Raw genomic sequence first — 21427 nt, 5'->3', positions numbered from 1 at the left:
TCTGTCTCTTTAAAAAAATAAAGTCTTTCTCTGGCCTAATGGCCTAGATTCTCTATTCCGTCTCAATCATCTTCCAGGAACGCAGGAGGGTGCTTCCCCCCTAATGGATCCTGTTTATCAAGAGGACATATTTCCTACTCCACACCTCTTACTCTCATTTTCCTTAATAGCACATCTTCCCAGGTGCTCTTTGCCTGTGTGTTGGGCACCTCCAACTTCCCCTGGCCACGTCTGATTGGAAGACTCTTCGACTCCCTCCCATGATTCTACAGGGTAAAAGTGGGCCTTTTCTCATAAGAAACTGGTCCTCTGCTGAACAACATGGGTGGCCTTTGCTAGGTAAGTTTTGGAATATAATCTTTTAAGACTGACTGATGTGAGCTATTTAGAGAATATGTTTTAACCCTTTTGAAGCTGCCTGTTGGCTTTTCTTCCTAATCTTGATCAAGGTTAATTTACACCTGGAATTTGTTGACCACCCAAGGATTTATCCCTTTACATGTTTGTTCATGCTACAGGTTTTTCCTAAGGGTGGGTAAAAGGGGGAGCAAGACTGAACTTGCTTGCAAGTACCTGGGGAATTAGCTGGTAAGTCCCCCTCCTGGGTAAAAAAGCTGGCATATATTTTGGAGTCTCCTTTGCTCAAAATCTAGGATTGAGTCAAGGTAGTATGGTAGCAATAAGAAAGGAGTGTCCAATCGGAAAGAAACAGGGCAGTTGGATGTTCCTTCATAGTAGAATAGACTGCATTGTTTTAGTCTGTAGGTGGAGGGATCATATTTTTGAATACTACTCCATCTTTTAATAAAATGTAGGTTCATGCAAGTAGGAAATTAGCATGGCAGGGTACTAACTGGGCTAATACCATGTTCCCTGGGGTGCTAGACTTTTTTGTATGGAATGTTATTTTTACATTTGAGAAGACTGCAAATAGTTTGTGTTCCCTGCAGCCTGAAGTAGCAGAGTCTGCTATATTTTCAGGTAGGTGGTATTGCTTTGTTTTGCTGTATAGGTAGACTAGATGCTAATCAAGAGACAATAAGAGTGGGTTGGTTTGCTGAGCTGGGAAGTGTAACACTGCTTGGTTGAGCAGCTGGTGCATCAATCTCCAATAATACTCTGAAGGGCAGACAGCATAACTGGGGAGTGCAGAGGATAGCCTGAAGGCACATGGGGCCTCCATGTTGCTGAAGCTAAGCAAGTCTTTGTTGGGTCAGTATTTGGATGGGAGATTTCCTGGGAACCACATGGATACCAATCTGGGTTCCATGATAGGCAAAGGGTGGAATATAGGGTTGCCAGGCTCAGGGCCTGAGACTGATCCTGTATCTTTACGAGAAGAGAAAGGCAACCAAGTGCAGGTGTTCTTGCAACAGTGTAATGGGCAAAACCACAAGGTGGAATTCTCCCTTCCCTGGTTTTTCCCATTACAGTGTTGCAAGAATACTTGCACTTGGCTGACTTTCTCTTCTCCTAAAGATACAGGATCAGTCTCAGGCCCTAAACCTGGCAACCCTAGTGGAATATCAACTTTAAAATGGTGGTCAGCCCTACCCTTAGGAAGAGCGAGACAGCACAGTTCAGGCTGCAACCTTTGGGGTACCATTAAAAGTCAGCACAGTTTCCATTTCTTTGGTAGTTCCACCTTGTGCAACAGCTAGGATGGTCCTGTGTCCTCCTTTATGGAGGACAACCCTCTATTTGAAGAGGACCTCTATCTGAAGGGCTGTTCAGCCCAAATCTGGCTTAAAGATAAGAAACCATAAAGAGGGAGAGGACTGGGGAGCCCTTGAAGTTGTCCATCAACAGTTGGTGCCTAGAGAACAGACTGAGCAGGGAGGTACATGGGTCACCTGGTCGTGTTCCCCATTCTGTGAAATTTATTATATTTCCTTGAAGTCTATATGTGTTTATTTCTAAATTTGCACCTATGTGTATAAATTTGCATGTGCAAATCTGTGTCCTTCAGTCCTTTTTTTGGTGGTGCCTGTTCTTCTTTGGCAATGCGTAACTGGCTGTCTTGACAACGATATTCCTTGCATTCCATGCATCTCTGGCTGCTGGGCTGCACCGCTACTGCTGCCTCTGCTGGAGGTGAAGGGTTGTGTTCTTGTTGCCAGGCAGTTGTAGAATGTGCTCCGTAAGTACTTGCTTTCCCTCATCTCCAGGATGTGGCAAGATGCTTGACGTGCAGGTGTCGCTGGTAAAAGCAAGTAGCATTCGGGGTTATGTAAAAGATCAGTGGGGAGTGAGTAGGAACATCACAAGGAACATGGTGCAACTGAGTCGTGGAGCTTTTGTGGACAAGGAGCTGTTTCTGGATCCGTTCATGCAGGAAGCTGTGGGGGTACTGAAGCTGCAAGTTGCATTCTCTCCCCGTTGACCTATCTTTCATTTTTAATGACCTTGTTCATGCACAGTGCTAAGCCAAACCATGGTTTAGCATGAATGAGCAAGTCTGCAGGTTCCCAGAGAGGAAAACCACCCCAAACCAACCAACCATGAGCAGAAAGCCAAGAACAAGCTTTGGTTACAGCTTGTGGTTTGTTGGGAACAAGACAAACCATAAGCCCAGTTGGCAGGTGATGCCAAGCCATGGCGTAGCTCTGAGCAGCACTGCAGCAGAAGGACCCAGGGAGCAATGAAGCAGCTGCCATTTTCTTCTCCTGTGTACCAGAATTCTTGAATGTTCGTGCTAAGCTACACTTTAGCTTAGTGCTGCATGGAAACCTGTCCAATGTCTCTCGCCCAGAACTACCTGGTGTGCTGTCAAAGGCTGGAATTATTGGGCATCTGCCAAGACCCATACCTCAATGAGGGGGCACTGTAAGTCTTTGGAGCCCCCTGGCCCTGCTCCTCCTTCTCTTCCTACCTGTTGCATGTTCCCCTGACCTCTCTTAAGGAATAAGCGAGCAGTGAGAGGGGAAAAAGGAGGGCTGTAGCTCAGCTGGTAGAGCACATTTTTCATGCAAGAAGATCCAGGTTGAATTCTTGGTGCCTGCAGGTAGGGCTGCAAGAGAGCCCTGCCTAAGATCCTAGACAGCCTCTGCCAGTCAGTGTAGGCAATACTCAGAGAGATGGGCCAATGGTCTGACTCTGCTTAAGGCTGCTTCCTGAGCAGGAGCAAGCAATAACCCCCACCTGCTTTGCTTTCTCTTTGCACGGTGGACAAGTAGACACTGGCAATAGTGCAAAGTTGTGGGGCCACTCAGGGAGGGTCCTGCTGGGTTGGCTGATAGGAGCTGTAGTCCAAAACAGGTGGAGGGTACCAACTTGAGGCTGGTGTAGATGATGCTGACCTAGACCAGGGGATCCAAAATTGTGGTCCATGGACCACCAGTGGGTCTGCAAGCTTAATTCAGGTGGTCTGCAGCAGGTCCATATTAAATATTAATATTGATGTTAAATAGCTTCTTTTTATTTCTTCCTGTATGATGATATAAATGCAAGTGGGAAAGCAAAGAAGCAATAAAAATACAACTAAAAATCATACAGCACATTAAAATTGCTACAACAGGCAGAAAAATCATTAGGCGATCCACCAAGACCATCACCAATTTTCAAGTGGTCTGTGGGGGGAAAACAGTTCTTGCTGCTGCTGAATCCAGTCACGCTTGAAGGGGAGAGGGTTTGACCCTCCTGATCTTGGCCATGGCACATACCAATCAGTTTCCTATATATTGATACCCATATGTTACATTGTTTTTAAAGACAGCAAATGCAGCATACTTCAAGCAGGGTTTTTTTTTGCAAATGCTTTGGCTTAAAAGCATTTGCAAAGAAAGTTGGGGGGCGGAGATGATGCCAAGTCATCACTGGGAAGCACCACCAGATGGCGCAAGTCTCTAGATTGTGAGGGGCAGTTTAGCCAGTTTCAAGCTGCTAGTTGCGAACAAACATTAGACAAACAGTTCTTTAATCTGCAGGCTGGATTTCCTGGTTGTTCTTAAAGTCTTGTTACAGTGGTGGAAAGTTATGGCTGCTCATAGGAGGCAATGCAGAAACCCAGAAACTTCATTATTGTAATGACTAGAAGCATGCAATTGTCTTCCCAAAATAAGTGGAAACATGAGTTCACACAGTCTTAAAAACCCAAATCTCTGTGTGTGTTTGTAAAAAGAGAGATTGCTTTGGAAAGGCTTCCTTCACTAGGAGGGGAGGACCAAATCCTCCAGTGTTATTACTGCCTTGAGTACACTTCTGTGTACAAAGGTGGGCAAAATAAAATTAACCGTTTATTCCCGCTGGATTACATTACAGTGGAATGTTCTGTGTCTTTCTCTCAATCTCTGTCTCCCTTGCACTGTAAGGACAATGGCACAGGACACCCATGGAGAATGTGGCCCTCCGGATGTGATTGGACTCCCAACCAGGGGTGTAGTCCTCCAGGATTGCTCGGGGTTGCAGACCTGTTACTTTTTTGGGAGCAGGATCCCAGCCAGGTCCCTATGTAGAAGCCAATCAGCATGAAAAGAGTGTGTTAACCACTGACAAGAGCCCTTGCCGTTTTGTGCAGATTGGAGCCAATTGGAGTGAAAGGGAGTCAGCTGTTGAGAAGACTCTTCTCAATAGCTAACACACAGCCTCCCCTTTCATGCTGATTGGTTCTGAGGGCTGTCTGTTGTAGTGGAGTGTGGACTCGCGAGAGAACAGGGAGAGCAAGGGAAAGTGGAAAAGGGGGCATGGCTGTGTGAGGGGTGATTGGCGTGACCAACAGGAAGAGACCCTGCACTCCTGAATTTGCCACTACATGACTGCTCCAAACTCCCATCATCCCTATCCATTGGCCATGCTGGCTGGGACAGCTGGAGTCCCAACAGCATCTGGAAGGCTGTGTGTCGCTTACTCTTGGATAAAGGGCTGGCTTTAAAGACATTGTGCTGCCTGAAAGGGGTGGCCCTTTCCCTTGCTCCATCGACTTACAAAAGTTCTGCATGGTCCTTCCTCAGAACGAGGTATTGCGGGCAAGATGGCCCTGGACAGCACTGCTGTCACGATGGCGGCATACACTGCTAAAATTTACTTAAGCCTTTCAAGTAACCTGAAGGCTTAAAGGGACTTTAAACTGTATTTTCTGGCATGCAGTTCAGAGAGAGCCCTGCAGGAACATTGCTGGTTGCAGGCAGTAGCAGTGGCCAGGCGGCCAGTTGGGGGGATGTGGTGAATGGTGGTCCTGCAGATGAGGGTGTGCGTGTGCAATCTGCCATCCCTCCCATTCCATCACTTGAGGCACATGGCTTAACATGGCTCATGATAGCCCCCCCCGAGCCCTAGTCAACCTGCCCCTATCTCTATTGCTAGGGGGGAAAGAAATAAACTTGAGTGTAGGGCCAAGTACAGATATTCTCAAGTGTGGTGGGAACCAGTGTAGTGGTTAGAGTGTTGGACTAGGACCTGGGAGACCATGGTTCGCATCCCCTCACTGCCACAAAGCTCAGTAGGTGACCTTATTTCACTCACTGTTTCTCAGCCTAACCTAACTCACAGGGTTGTTGTGAAGATAAAATGGGGGGGGAGAACCACATATGCCACCTTGAGCTCCTTGGAGGAAAGGTGAGAGATAAATGTAGGAGTAATAACTATTCTGCAAACTTTCTGCAGACAATCTGAATGGAACTCATGGATCACAGTTTCAGAAAGTTTGCTCTGGGATAGATGTGGGGAGCCTTTGGCTCTCTAGATGTTTCTGAACTATGACTTGCATCAGCCCTAGCAAGCATGGCCAAGTATAGATGTTTTAGTTCAGCAACATCTGGAGGGCCAAAGGTTCCCCTTACATGCTCTGAAGGATGTCTTGGCACTTTGTGTGTTCTGCTAATTCTTTATTTGGGTGCTAGAAACATCCCACCCACCCCGGTTCAAAGTCAAGACATCAGGGTTTTATGTAAATTTGTTTTTGCTTGCTAAACAAAATATTATTAATTTACTGTAGGCAATGTGATTCACACCCACTAGAGGGAGGTGTGCCATTACTCCTGCAATTGGAGAACCTGGCTCTTTCATAAATATAACATACCCCAAAACAAAAGCTCAACCATATTGAACTGCCCAGATCAGTTGTATTTCTAAAGCAGGAAAACTTGAATTGTTTTGGAGAAGAAATATATCTTGAACTTGGCAAAGCTGCCCCATGTCTATGTGTTTGGCTTGGGCGCAGAAATGTGATATTACAAACAATTAAGATAGATGAGGAGAGTAGCTGGATAAACTGAAGAAAGGTCCAGCATAAGGCAGATATGGAGGTGATAAGACAAAAGGGTCCACCATATAAAAAACACTGATTTTGGCTTGGGATTTTGAAAACCCAATTCTCTCCAACACAAAGCTGCAAAAAGCTATTGGTTCTCCAGTTACATTCAAGGAATGCAGATGCCATCTCCCTTCACAGGCACTTAGCAGAACTTCCCAGCGCTCCTCCCTTTTGAGTCCTTTGGAAATGGTTGCCCCTCAGCATGTGTTCCTGACACTACTAAAATCCTACTCGGGCATCAGGATTTCACCCTTAGAATTAATCTTGTCAAAAATTCACACCTAAAATTTAATTGTAGGTTTTTAGGAAACTGCCTCATACTGAGTCAGACCACCAATCTATCTAGCTCAGCACTGTCTACACTGAATGGCAGCAGCTCTCCAGGTTTTAGGTAGTGACACTCACCCAGCCCTACCTGGAGATCTTGGGGATTGAATCTGTGTTTATCTGTGTTTTATGGTTTTAAACTTTGTATGGTTTTTAAAATTGTATATTTGTTTTAATGTTCAATGTTTTTTCATTTTTGTAAACCGCCCAGAAAGCTTTGGCTATGGGGCAGTATATAAATGTAATAAATAAATAGATTAAACCTGGGACCTTCTGCATGCAAAGCATGTGCTCTGCCGCTGAGCATACAATGAACCCTATTTTATAAAAAAGAGAAATTGAGGACTGGTGTAATGCAATAGCTAAAAATGTGTGAGCTGTGCTTGCATGGGGTGAATACTTTCACCTGCCCTGCCCTGGCCTACTCTGTGCACTTTCACCCACAGTTCTCTGTAGCAGGTGTGCTATGGGAATGGATAACCTCCAACCCAGGAGTGTGTTCCAGTGCCCCCTCCAGCAAGAATTTTCTGACTTCCCAAAGCCCCCTAAATTTTTTTGACAGTGGCAAAAAATAAAATTCAAGCACATAATGGCCACACTGGTGTGGCCACAGATATTTGATCCTCTTTGCCATCCAGCATCCTAATGGGCAGCAAACTCTCCCCTCTCTGGCCATCAAACTGATAATTTGAGGAGTGGGGAGGGACCAATAACCTTCTTCCTTAACTGATTGCTTAGTCAACTGGGGGGATGGGTATGTCTGCCTGTGTGTGTGTCCTGTAAGTTTAATGAATGCCAGAAACTGCAGTAGATCAATTGTTTTATTTAACAAAATTTGTATATCACTTGATTGTAATAATGTTTTTTTATAAGGCAGTGGTTCCCAGACTTGGCGCCAGCAGGCAGCCAGATCGGGCACTGGCTGAGGGCCGCTGAAGCTAGGGGTATCACACATTGGATTGTGAGGCGTGATCACAAATTGTGATCGGACAGTGGTACAGATTGCAGAGCAGGAGCTCCACTCTGCTAGGCAACAATACCCCTGCATACGCACGCTTAAATACACCGGGTTGTGCCACTTCTTGTGTTGCTGCATCAGTGTGCTGCATCAGTGCCCCCCTGCTGCCATCTTGGGTGATGTCAGGCATGTGTGCTGATAAGGCAATACAAGAAGTGGTGCAACCAGGTGTATTTAAGCATGTGGTGGTGGGGAAGGGCCTCCTGCTGTCTGGTGCCGGCCCTCCTGGTTCCCAACCTTTTTCCCCCTAGGGACCACTTGAAAATTGCTGAGAGTCTTGAGAATGATTTTTCTGCCAGTTGTAACAATTAATATAGAATTCCGTAGAATTCAAAGGTGTCTACCCTGTACCAATTTGGTATTTCCAGCCAGCAAGTAGAGGTCTAAAGCAAGCTGTTATAGCCTTAAGTTAATCAATATATATTCAATATGTATTTGTTAGCAAAGCCTGGAGGCTTGTATTCCCCTTTCAGGCCCCAGCATCTTTGGGTATGTCAGATCACCTCATAGCCACCTGCAGTCTAATCTAGGTGTTTTAATGAGAATATGAAGGCTTGCCCAGTATGATGCTGGGAATGTATCTTGTTAAGTGTAAAGGCATCAAAGGAGCCCAATTAGGCATAGGTTCAAGTATATGTTTATTAGTAGGCAGTTTATAGTTGGCTTGCCTAGTATGGTGTTGGAAAGCACCTTGTTAGACTTCAGAGAGTCCTGATAGGCATATATTCAATGGATGGGTCGAAGGACGGTCAATGACACGAGTCAAGTAACGGTCAAAGAGAACTTTGCTTGTTAGTAAAGATGAAGATAAAGATGGTAGCCATATAGTTTGCCAAAAGAAGATGTCAAGGTGCTCCAAGAAAGATATTATAGTTTTTAGCAATTAGTCTGCTTTGAAGGTGTTCTGTGAAAAGGTCAGAACTGCCAATTATATGCAACATATGTTACTTCAAAGTGTATAATCTCATTAATCATGTATGTAACTCCATGTGTATGCCAATGATATGTGCCAAGATTTATACTATATAAGCATGATCTGTGCCCAGCATGAGTGTTCAGTCTCTGACATCCGCTACTGCAGAGCGGTGGGACTGATCCACTTTTATTGGGAATACTTGGCTGAATGCTGTAAGTTACTCAATAAATTTTAACTCTTTGTAAGCAAACCTCTTGTCTGCATCTCATCTCTGGTAATCCAAAACAACCCTGAAGGTATACAAAAGGGGAACAAAAAAAGCAATACAAATACAATTAAAAATCAATAGGAATACTTAATGCAATTGATGTCCCATCTCCCATCAACCACAAACCCACAGACAGAATGAGGACCACCTGAATGGAGCTTGTGGACCACTGATGGTCCGTGGACCACAATTTGGGAACCTCTCACATTTCACCATTTCATAGCATGTACGGTATACATGTGAGTGTAGGTGGCCAGTCCACATCAATGCTAAGTGGTTAATTCTTGATGCCTATGTTTGACACATTCTGTCCTGCAGTTCAGCAATCTCTGGCGTCATGCACTTCCATGCTAGATCTGATTATATCTGAGTAAAGGACGAGAGCAACAGATACTCTTTTGTATTGACTCAGTAGGAATGTATTCTGCACAGGTGAAACTCTTGCCCTGCTGCATAACGGGCAACCCAAGCAGTGGCTTCAGATGGTGATATTTTGATGGGTGCCAATGAAGGAGTAAGCTATTGGAAAAGCTTGCCCTGGGCTCCTTTGTGATGCTAGTGGAGCACAATTATTAGAGTGTACTTTGTAGCCACTAGGTGGGGGGTTGCAAACTGGCTTGGGGTGGCCCTTCAAACTTGTTGCCTGTTTTGCCATTTTTACTGGCCTTCCTCCTGTGCCTGCAACAGTGTATCAAAATGGTTAATGCTTTTGGATTCCCTCTTCCATAGTCTTGTTTTGTGGTTGACTAAAAATGATAGTGAAGTTTTAGGGTTATGTCCAGCTAAGGTTTACTCAGAGTAGACCCAATGAAGTTAAATCATCTAAGGCACGGGTTGCCAGCCTTCATGGACCAGAGGGTGCATTACAGATTCTGAGAGAGTACTGCGGGCACCAGCCACAAAATGCTGGCATGAGGGCATGGCATAATGCAACATTAGAGAGTAGCCATGGTGAAGCATCTGCCATAATTGTTTCCATACTAGAAAAGGCTGGACTTATTGATTTTCTGCCTGTCATACAACTGTTAAAGATACAAGAACCCTGGTTTACCCCAATGACAACCCTAAACTATACAAAGCCCTATATAGCTTGGGACCAGGATACCTGAAAGACCATCTTATCCCTTATTTACTCAGTCGATCACTGCGCTCTGCAGGTGAGGGCCTCCTGCAGATACCATCTTATCAGGAGGTCCATTATGCACAACATAGGAAATGGACCTTTAGTGTGGCAGCACCTACCCTGTGGAACTCCCTACCCTTAAAAATTAGACAGACGCCATCTCTGTTATCTTTTCGGCGCCTATTGAAGATCTGCCTCTTTCAACAAGCCTTTTAAGTTGAGACCTATCCCAGTCGGTGTTGGAATTGCTTTTTAATATGTTCTTAAACCTTCTTTTTAAAAAAGTTTTTAATCTTAGGAGAAGTTTGGAAAGCTTGTTTAAGAAACGTTTTTAAAGATGTTTTTGTTTTAATGTGTTTTAAAGTTTGTTTTTATGATGTTTTAAAGTTTTTCGTGCTTTTGTTTGCCGCCCTGGGTTCCTGCTGGGAGGAAGGGTGGGATATAAATCAAGTAATAAATAAATAAAATAAAATGAAACCTAGGCTGCCGTTCTGTACCCACTTACCTGGATGTTAGCCCCATTAACCACAAAGGGACTTGCTTCTCAGCAGACATGTAGCAACCTTGTAATATACCTTTATGTTCATAGTGTCCCTGGGGAATAACACAGTTCAAAATGCATTGGGGCTCAATATCAACTCCCCCTGTCCTTGGGCACCTGGAGGTTGCTTTCATTCTTTTGTCCTGTGATTGAGGCTTTCCTGCTCATTCCTTCTTGTCCCTTTAAACTGCTACCCAAAACCTTTTTAGCAGGTGAAGTTTTTCCTAAAGTGATAGGGAAAGAAAGCTGCACCTATATGCTTTCTGTATGTCAAGCTTGTGTTAAAGACGCAGGAAGAGGGCCAGAAAAACAATCTGTAACTGCAGTTCCATATATACTCATATGGGAGTAAGCTCCCGCTTAACTCTGTAAACATGCATAGGCTCAGGATGCATGTGCAACTGCAACAGGGATCACCAACCCTCTTCCTTTCCCCTCCCCTTCATCCCATGTCTGACAACCCACTGGCAGAGCTTGGAAAAGTTACTTGTTTGAACTGCAACTCCCAGCAGCCCAATCCAGTGGCCATGCTGGCTGGGGCTGATGGGAGTTGTAGTTCAAAAAAAGTAACTTTTCCAAGCTCTGGGCATCACCTTCTGAAAGGGAACAAGGTAGAGCTGAACCATAGCTGGGTCTCGCCTGCCTGGAGGTGGCAAGGGCATGAGGAATATCCCTTGCCTTCAGACCTGAAAGCTGCCACTTTTCAACAAAAGTGTTTGAAAGGGCGATTGCAGCATGAAATTCCTGAGCTAGAATTAATCAGCTAGTTCATTCATATTTGCTTAGAATTTCATTGAAACTATTTTTTTCCTCTCGCAACCGTGGGAAATTAACGTATCGATATGGTGGCGCCAGTAATTGCTGTTGTGTATGTGATCATTGTGCTTATCGTGAATGGGGTTGGAGCCTTGCATAGATATGTGGTACATCTTGCTTTTCATTGCCCTCTCTGCTTTACACTTCTTTTTTTTCTATTCCCACATATGTGATATATTTTAAGAATTGGCGCCTACATTTCCTTTACCTCTCTTCCCTCCCTGTCTCTTTTTCCTTTTGTGAATCGCCATTTAGATTGTAAGTCTGCGAGCGGGGATTGTCATGTTTTAATTGTGCATAAGCTGCTCTGGGAGTGCCACTCTTCCGGCTTCAGAGTGGAGTACAAATGTTCTAATGTTGTAATAAATGTCCTATTATAATATAATACTGCCAGCTTTGTGCATCAAATGGAGATGATTCTAATCTGTGATTGCTTAGGCTTTCTGTTTGTTTTCATGATGCCACAATGTTACTTTTTTCTTGGTATGTTTATGTAAGGCTTGGGATAGTATGTCTGGGAAAGACATGGGGAAGCAATTGAGATTATGGGGATCACAAAGGGGAGAGTGCTCATGTCCTGCTGGGGGGATTCCTGTGGGCATCTGGTTGGCCACCGTGGGAACAGAATGCTGGACTAGAAGGGCCACTGGCCTGATCCAAAAGGGCTCTTAATATGTTCGGCTGAGTGAAACAATAGGAATGGTATTATCTAAGAAGAAACATCCGCAGGGGATTGACCTGTTTTCAACAGACTCGAGTACTATCTAATCTGAAATCTCTGGGTGGCTAACTTGAGTCATAAAAACAGCAAATGAAACACAATAGCAACACGGTAGCAAATGTTCCATTCTTGGGCAAGGTCCTGGAACGAGTGGTTGCGGACCAGCTCCAGACACTCTTGGATGAGACCGATTATCTGGATCCATTTCAGTCGGGTTTCAGGCCCGGGTTCGGCACAGAGACAGCCTTGGTCGCCCTGTACGATAACCTTTGTCGGGAGAAAGACAGGGGGAGTGTAACTCTGTTGATTCTCCTTGATTTATCTGCGGCCTTTGATACCATCGACCATGGTATCCTTCTGGGGAGACTCGCTGATCTGGGAGTTGGAGGTACTGCTTGGCAGTGGTTCTGCTCCTACTTGGTGGGTCGGCTCCAGAGGGTAGTGTATGGGGAATATCGCTTGGCACCCTGGGCTCTCCAGTATGGAGTTCCGCAGGGGTCAGTTCTATCCCCCATGCTTTTTAACATCTACATGAAGCCACTAGGTGCGGTCACCAGGAGTTTTGGAGTGCGTTGTCACCAGTATGCTGATGACATGCAGCTCTACTTCTCCTTTTCATCCTCTTCAGGTGAGGCTGTCAATGTGCTGAACCGGTGCCTGATCGCGACAATGGACTGGATGAGAGCTAACAAACTGAGGCTTAATCCAGACAAGACTGAAATGCTGCTAGTGGGTAGTTCTTCTGACCAGATGGTGGATGTTCATCCTGGATGGGGTTGCACTTCCCCTGAAGGAGCAGGTTCGTAGTTTGGGCGTTCTTTTAGAACCGTCCTTGTCACTTGATGCTCAGGTAGCCTCGGTGGCATGGAACGCTTTCTACCAACTTCGGTTGGTGGCCCAGCTACATCCCTATCTGGATAGAGACAATCTCGCTTCAGTTGTCCATGCTCTGGTAACCTCTAAATTAGATTACTGTAATGCGCTCTATGTGGGGCTGCCTTTGAAGACGGTTCGGAAACTGCAGCTCGTGCAAAATGCAGCGGCCAGATTGTTAACGGGCCAGGCGGTCCGAACATATAACACCGATTCTGGCCTGCTTGCACTGGCTGCCTATATGTTTCCGGGCCCGATTCAAGGTGCTGGTTTTAACCTATAAAGCCTTACACAGCCTGGGACCACAATACCTGATGGAACGTCTCTCCCGATATGAACCTACCTGTACACTTCATTCAACATCGAAGGCCCTCCTCTGGGTGCCTACTCAGAGGGAAGCCCGGAGGATGGTAACCAGAAAAAGGGCTTTCTCGGTGGTGGCCCCCGAATTATGGAACAATCTCCCTGTGGAGGTACACCTGGTGCCAACATTATTATCTTTTCGATGCCAGGTTAAAACATTCCTTTTCTCCCAGGCATTTTAATAAATTTAATAATCTTAATTTTAATATTTTAACATCTCAACTTATTTTAGCATCTTAGTATGCTAGTATATTTGTATTTTAGTACGTTTAAACTGTTCTGTAAGTGGTTTTAATTCTATTTTGCTGTCTTGCTTGTTGTGAACCGCCCAGAAAGCTTCGGCTATGGGGCGGTATAGAAATTTAATAAATAAATAAATAAAGGGGGGGATAGAGACTTAAAAAAAGCAAATCACAGTGTCTCTTTAACCACTTGACATGTGTTAGCTGGTTTTGTATGAGGACTAGTGGACTGAATGTTATCTGTATAGATCCCGGACCTTCCGGTGGCGTAGGCTTGCAAGTTTCTTGCAGCAAAATCAACAAAGGGTCATTGTAGCACCTTAAAATATTAGGCCTAGAGTCTGAGGAAGTGTCTCTTGGCCAGGGATAGCCAATGTGGTGCCCTCAAAAAGGTGTTGCCTTGCAGCCCCCATCAGCCTGAGTCAGCATGGCCAATGGTCAGGAATGATGGGAGTTGTAGATTAACACCTGATGGACACTGTGTTGGCTGCCAAGTTTATGCTACAATAACCTTGTCTGAGCGTTTGCACTGCAAATTGAATTTTCATGGTTTCCTCCCCAGAGTGTGCCTGGAATTGGACTTCTGCAGAAATGCTGCATTCTTTGCAAGGGATTCTCTCCCTTTAACAAAACTACACTTACCCAGGACCCTTTAAACCAGGTTTGAAACTGATTTAACCTTGTAGTGTTGACACATGCCCTATAGTGCAGCCAAGACACTTTGTTTCAGAATAGCAGCCAAACGTGGCCTTCCAGGCAACTATGGCCTGTGGGACTCTCCCTAGGCTACCACCTTAGCTACATCCCTTGTCCCCAGGCCATGCCCTCACAGGCTCTGCTTTGCATCCTCCTTGAGGGTTTCTGCCTGGCTGCAATGTGCCCGTGAACTCTGATAACGCATCTTGCTAGAGAAGGGTGTGGTATCAGCTAGCCTCCTGTGCAAAGGTAAAAATCACCACTTCTGTCTCTGGCCTTCGGAAAGTTGACCAGAAGGGAATGTGGCCCTTGGTCTGCAAAAGGCTCCTAGCTGATCCTGGAGCTGTGTTTGCATTCATTGTCCAACAGGTGGCGGTCATGGAACCCATTTAGGCTTTGCAAAAGTCAGAGAAGACGAGCTTGCCCTCCTCCTCTTCCGCAACAGTCTCTCTTTTTACTTTCCTCTCTAACTTGTTCGCTTTCCACGCAAGCGCACTGTGTTGGTGGCCAGCTAGCCTGCCTGGTGCGGGAGGGGGCAGCTCAGAGCGCTCGGGTCCCGGACGGAGCTACAGACTCGCAGCAACCACGCAGCAGCAGCGGGGAGTGTAAGCGGCCATTTCCCCCCGCAGCTGTCCATCGCGGATGCTGAAGCCTCTTGCTTTATTTGCCTCTCCTCCGGCGGCGAGAAAGGGACGCTTCCGCGGTAGCGGCGGCGGACATCGTGGTGAGCAACGAGAGAAACTTTTCTGTCTTTCCCCCACTTTTTATAGTCCTTCTACTTTGGGAGCAACTTGGCGCGTTGCATGCTATGAGAACTAGACTGGATCGAGCTTCGCTCGCAGCGTCTACAGAGGATCGGAGCTTGAGATCCTCTGCACGCTTTTAACTTCTTCAGGAGGAAAAGCGCTGGTCGAGCCTGGGTCAGGGCGGGCGGGGCTGTTTCTGGTGTTAAAGAACACAGTTGCATGGGATCGGGGCCGCACCGTTGCAATCCCGGCGCATGCTTACTCGGGAGTAAGCCCCATCGAACTCGGGGTGTGATTTGGTTGGGGTAACAGTGTCGAGATGCAGTTGCGCGTGCAATGGCAACAGGTATATCCTTTGGTCGTCGGTCAGGGGGTGCACCCCGTCTTCAAATTTTGCCGTGCGTGAAGCAGTCCCCCCCCTTCATTGGTGTGTGTGTTATCAAATATGTTATCGAGGAGGGGGTGGGCGTCGTTTAAAAGGAAACGTGAAAAATGCGATAACCTGGAAGGGGGGCGGAGATGGTTTCGTCTTTATACAAGTATTTTAAAAGTCTGACGTGGTGCGGGGCTGCCTATGGAGCTCATAGAAAGATGGGGGGGGAGAATGGAGGGTGAAGAGAGCAGAGAGTCCCCCCCCCCGAGAGTGGAAAGGGAGGCCTTGGTTCGTTTTCTCTGTGGGGAGCGGGCTTGGTTTTTGTGTGTGTTGTGGTTCCCCCTCCTCCCCCTTGCAGCCTAATCTTGCCCGTAGTTACTGAGCCCCCCCCATTTAAATGTGGCTTTATTCCAAAGCAAGCTCATAGAAAAGTTGGGGAAAGAATCTGAAGGGTGTCGTTTGGGGGAAATCGGTGGGAAGATTTGCAAAAAGGCGCTTGAGGAAGAGCCGAATACTCCCCCCCCCCCGTTTAGGTGCTTTGCAATAGGGAAGGCTTCCATCCCCACCCGTCTGTAGAGTCTCGAGTCCTTGAGATTGTTGCATGTGAGCGAAATGGAGACTTTGTTTCTACAGAGAATCTAATATAGAACATTTTATTTCCCTCATTCAAAAACTGTGTCAAATTTATTTTTATTAATTTCAGTTTTAATTAATTGGTCAATGTCATATGATGATGAAGACAGCCTTTTGTGTTTCAAATTGGAGGTATTGTTCTGTTTCTATTTTGGGTGCATTAACAGTTGAATCTGAAACTGCAATTTGATGTAAAACCAGACTGATTACAATATGTTGCTACTTAAGCAATGACTCTAGCTGTCGGCAAAAACAAACTTGGCCTGCCCAAGATGCGTATTTCCAGCCTGCTATGTTTAAACCACTTCATTTAAGGAAAGGTGGGCATGGTCAATTAAAAACATAGAGCATACCTAGAAATTTGCTAGAATATATTTCACCTCATTTTATCTTGTGCAAACTGATATACTCCTGACATCCACTGGAGACTATTCTGCAGAACAGTGAGTGCTATTATTCCACAATTGTTTTTGAAGTTTTTTAGTGTATATTTTGCAAAGTGTTGCTGTGCTTCACATATTCACAGAAACAGAAGCAAAAGAAAATGATTTACTATAGGAAATGTCACTAATATTGCAAAGTAAATCAAACATATTTAAAGTGACTATCTGAACTATATCAACTGTATCTTAATATTGTTGCTTCCTCCCTGCTAAAACAAGATCAGCACAGCACATGTCTTTTTTCTATTATTTGGGCTGATTGCAAGTGTTGCCACCACTCACCATATGCTCAGAGGCATATGTTACCAAATTCTTCCAAGCTACACAGGAAGTGGATTGGACTGTGAAAGACCAACCCAAATGGTGTTTGCATTTTGACCAATTTGTAGGGCAGTACAATATCTCAGAGAGGAGGTCAGGTCTCCTGTTCTGCTTGTGCATTCACTATAGCTGTCCAATTTCACTGCTATTTAAAGTTTGATAGAAATATCTGTGGGCTATAGGTACGTGCTTAAACTGCAAGTTTTTTTTGCTTATTAGTGAATTTCTCTGCTTTTAATCCAGGAGGTAAGAAATAGGATCCTGTGCAAGTTTGCTAAGAATGGATTGACTATTTGCATGTTTATTGAATTCAGTGGGATTTACTCCAGGGCAATCATGCTTAGGGTAGGTGAAACTGACCACAGGGGATGGAAAGGGGAGGAGGGGGAAGGGAGCAGGCAGAAAGGGGAGGAGAAGGGCAGGTTTAATCATTTTCATGTTTATTGAGTTCAGTGGGTTTTACTCCTGTGCAATCATGCTTAGGATAGGTAAAACTGTTGGGTGGGGAGGGAGGGAAGACTGGAGTGGGCAGGGGTGGAGGAAGAAGGAAGAGGGGAGGGGAGAGGAGAGGGGAAAGGCAGGTTTGATCATTTGCATGCTTATTGAGTTCAATGGGATTTACTCCCACACAGTCATGGTTAGGATTGATAAAACTGATGAGGGGGAGAAGGGGGAGGGGAGAGGGAGGGAGATAGGGAGGGGAGAAGGGAGCAGAAGGAGGGGATTGAAAGGGGAGGGGTAAAGAAAGGGGGAGGGAAGGGGCAAAAGGGAGGTGATGGGAGGAAGGAGGAGGGGAGGGTGGGTTTGATCATTTGCATGCTTACTGAGTTCAGTGGGATTTACTCCTGTGCAATCATGCTTAAGATAAGTAAAACTGATCATGGGGGGGGGGAGGGGAAGGGGGAGGGGAAGGAGGGAGGAGAAGGGAGGGTGGGTTTATTTGCATTCTTTTTGAATTCAGTGGGATTTATTTCTCTGCAATCATGTTTAGGATAAGTGAAACTGACCTGGAGGAGGGCCGGGGAGGGGAGGTGAGGAGATTGGGTGGGTGGACTCTGGGCAGAGGGAAAGCCCCTTTCCTTTCCAAAAGGAAAACATTCTGAACAGTATCATTGCTTTTCAGTGTTTCTCCCACCTTTTTATTCTACAACAGGCACATGTAGCCTCCCACCCAAATTTAAACCAAAGCTGTCCCTGGCCACATCCACACCAGGCCTTTATTTCACTTTAGACAGTCATGGCTTCTCCCAAAGAATCCTAGGAAGTGTAGTTCGTGAAGGGTGCTGAGAGTTGCTAGCAGATGCCCTGTTCCCCTCACAGAGCTTCAGTCAGAGTGGCTGACTGATAAACCAGTCTGGCCACTGGATCTCTGTCAGGGGAATAGGAGTCTCCTCTCAGCCCCCTTCACAAACTACACTTCCCAGGATTCTTTGGGGAAAGCCATGACCGTCTCAAGTGAAATCAAAGTCTGGTGTGGGTGTGGCCCCCTGATTAGGCAAGCCCAGCAGCTTTGAGTCTGGCTTTTAGAACACTGACAGTTGGTTCTTACTGAGCGTGCCCAATGTTATCAGTCAGTTCAATGTAAAATTTCTTAAATTAATTAAAATCAGCCAGGTGTTCTTTTAAACTGCAGAAGATGAAGGTCGGAATATGGGGCAAGGTCAGTCATAGGATTACAGGTACTCTGTGAACATGGCTGATTCTTAATTAATTTCATCAAATTATGAGAACTCGGACAGAAAAAACATTCAAAAGGTGTCTGGGTCCCCCCCCCCTTTTTACACTTTGAACTCTATTCTTTGTTTTGTATATCACCATGAAAATTTAGAGGGTGGTTAAGTAAGCTTTTTTGAGTTCAGGACTATAAATTTTTTAAGGTTTTGCTTTGAAATGAGCTTATGGGAAGCATCTCAATGGCATGGGGTATTTTCAATTTTAACATTGCGGAATGTGAAAAATCCATGCTGGCTATAGTATACAGCCACTCTCATGGCTGTATAATTCGGTATACTGCGCTTTGGTGGAAGGGGCGCTACAAATAAACGTTGTTACCATCTCTGAGGTTTTGGATGATCTGACTTGGTAGAGGCCAGGCTTGTGATGCGAAGATTGAGTGTGGCTGTGCTGGTAGGGCTGAAAAGTCTTCCCTGCCACTGTGTATGTATATGTGTCTCCTTGGACTTCTAAGGGGCATGCTATGTTGTAGCAAGCCTGTCCAGTCCCACTATGCTTGTGTGTGTTTGGCGGCTTAGGCTGCAATCCAGTACATGTTTACTCAGAAGTAAGCTCCATTGAGTTCAGTGGGGCTTAATCCAAGGTACTAAGGTTACAATCCAATATACACTTACTTGGGAGCAAGTCCCATTAAACCCAATGGAGATTACTCTACTCATCACATATTGGATTGCAGTTTTCATCTTTTCTACAGAGCTGTGAATTTTAGGTTTCCCCCCTTGTTGCCTGGGGATCCTGCGGCAGCCCCCTCCTTTCTATCCCAGCATTCCCCCCTCCATCCTGTAAAGTCATTGGGTTGCTTTTCTCTCTCTCTGTCTCTCTCTCTCCCTCCCTCCCACCCCCCCACACACACTTTCCAAATGTTTTCTGTTTAATATGCTGTATCCAACCAAGCCTTTGGTGTTTTGTAACATCTAGGTCTTGAATGGCTTCATTTTAACATGCAACATTGTGACTTCACGCCTGGAATTTCACAAGTAGTACTTTAAAACTTGAAGTGGAAAGCTTAAATAATATTTAAAAAGGGTGCTGAGAGTTGCTAGGAGATGCCCTGTTCCCCTCACAGAGCTTCAGCCAGAGTGGCTGACTGTTAAACCACTCTGGCCACTGGAGCTCTGTCAGGGGAATGGGAGTCTCCTCTCAGCCCCCTCACAAACTACACTTCCCAGGATTCTTTGGGGAAAGCCATGACTGTCTCAAGTGAAATAAAGGTCTGGTGTGGGTGTGGCTGGCCCCTGATTAGGCAAGCCCAGCAGCTGTGAGCATGCCTGCGCTTATCATTTACTTTAATGTTAAATTTCCTAAAATTAATTGAAAATCAGCTAGGCTCTTTTAACGTTTAAACTGCAGAAGGTCAAGGTCAGAACGTCAGTCATAGGATTACAGGTATTCTGTGAACATGGCTGATTTTTAATTAATTTCAACAAATTATGAGAACATTGACAGAAGAACGTCCAAAAAGGGTTTTCCCCCCTCTCTTATTAGACTTTGAACTCTTGATTCTCTCTGTTTTGTGTATTGCCATGAAAATTTAGAGGGTTGTCAGCAAGCATTTCTGAGTTCAGGACTATATGTTTTGTAAGGTTTTGCTTTGTAATGAGCTTATGGGAAGCATCTGAATGGCATGGGAGGTATTTTCAATTTAACATTGCGGAATGTGAAAAATCTGTGCTGGCTATAATATATAGCCACTCTTGTGGCTGCATAATTCCACTTAGAAAACATAATCTAAAATATTCTGCAAAACATAAAAATCAATTGCACAACAGTGATAAAATACAAAATTAAAAAGTACAACATAATTTTAAATACACAAGTTTAACAATCCCATTAAAATATAAACAACCTTGATTAAAATGATTTAACTTTTATTTAATTGGTAATCTGGAAAGGAGGGAATGGTAAGGTTGGTTGGAAACTTCCTTGTTAAATGTATTCGGGAGGGGTTTCTAAACTGGTCCATGAGCTTCGTTCAGGTGGGCCATGCATGACCACATTACATATTCATATTGGTTTTAATTGTATTTTTTATCTTGTATTTTATTGTATTACACTTCTATGCAATTCAGAAACATACAGCATCTAGCACGGTGCATTACAGTTACTACAACAGGCAGAAAAATCATGAAATGGTCCACAAAGTCCATCAGCAGTTTTCAAGTGGTCCATGGGGAAAAAAGTCTGAGGTTTCTGCAGGCAAGTAGAAAGCACACACGTCCCATGCACTGGTAAAACATGGGTGAATAGTGGGGGAGGGAGTGTAATTGGAAATAACTGACTGTTGTGCAGTACCTTTCAGTGGTCTACTGAGGGATCCTCCAGGTGTACTGTTCAGTATTCATCCTGATTTGCTTGCATAAAGCGTATGTGGTGGTTAGGCTCTGTCTGGTCTTTTGAGTGTTCATTCTGATTTGTTCACAAGTTGGTTAGTGACCATTCATTCTGATTTGCTTGTGGGGTGTTCATAGGTTCTTCTGTTAATCATTCATTCATCCCGCACTTTTCAGTGCACTTCCCTGTGACTTTATTTAACCACAGAGACAGTGTTTTAAAAAGTAGATTTATTTTAGTAGGGCAACAGCCAGGGGTGTAGTCATCTAGGGTCTCGGGGATCTTAGATTCCTTACTTTTTTGGGAGCTGGGTCCCAGCAGGGTCCCTATGTCTCCAGTGTCCTCTAAACCAATCAGCATGAAAGGGAGTGTGTTAGCCACTGAGAAGCTTCTTCTAACTTGCTTCCTTGTCACTTTCTGCTGATTGGAGCCAATCGCAGTGAAAGGAGTTCCACTTCAAAAAGCCAAGTTGTGGAGAATAAGAATTTTGTAATTGCAGAAGAAGAGACAGTGAATTCTGATGATAGCATTCCATCTGCATTATCAAGCAGTTTGTTAGCAGCAGGAGATAAATGTGTAGACATTGTATTTAGTAATTCAAGTAATATTTCCGACAGTGAGAACCGACAGTCAAATGGTGACAGTGATGGAGAAGCAGAAAGCAGCATTCAAGCTGGGCCAGGTTATTCTTA

At 45.0% G+C, this 21427-nt stretch overlaps 1 protein-coding gene across 5 annotated transcripts in view; it reads left to right on the top strand.

Annotated features, from left to right (window-relative positions):
* The first annotated feature begins 315 nt into the window (after positions 1–315).
* The window catches only part of AKAP13 (A-kinase anchoring protein 13), a 333500-nt gene continuing 312388 nt past the window's right edge, over positions 316–21427 (top strand). For 4 of the 5 annotated variants that reach the window (XM_061595984.1, XM_061595983.1, XM_061595985.1 and 1 more), the window contains exon 1: positions 14630–14878. The gene's annotated coding sequence lies outside the window, so the exon portion shown is untranslated. Of the gene's footprint in view, positions 340–14629; positions 14879–21427 lie in introns of those variants that run through there. The other variant, XM_061595982.1, reaches the window with a different exon arrangement.

The sequence above is a fragment of the Rhineura floridana genome, chromosome 14 (assembly GCF_030035675.1).
Source record: "Rhineura floridana isolate rRhiFlo1 chromosome 14, rRhiFlo1.hap2, whole genome shotgun sequence".
In the NCBI taxonomy this organism is placed as follows: Eukaryota; Metazoa; Chordata; class Lepidosauria; order Squamata; family Rhineuridae; genus Rhineura; species Rhineura floridana.
This window is presented reverse-complemented; position numbering and strand designations above follow the sequence as displayed.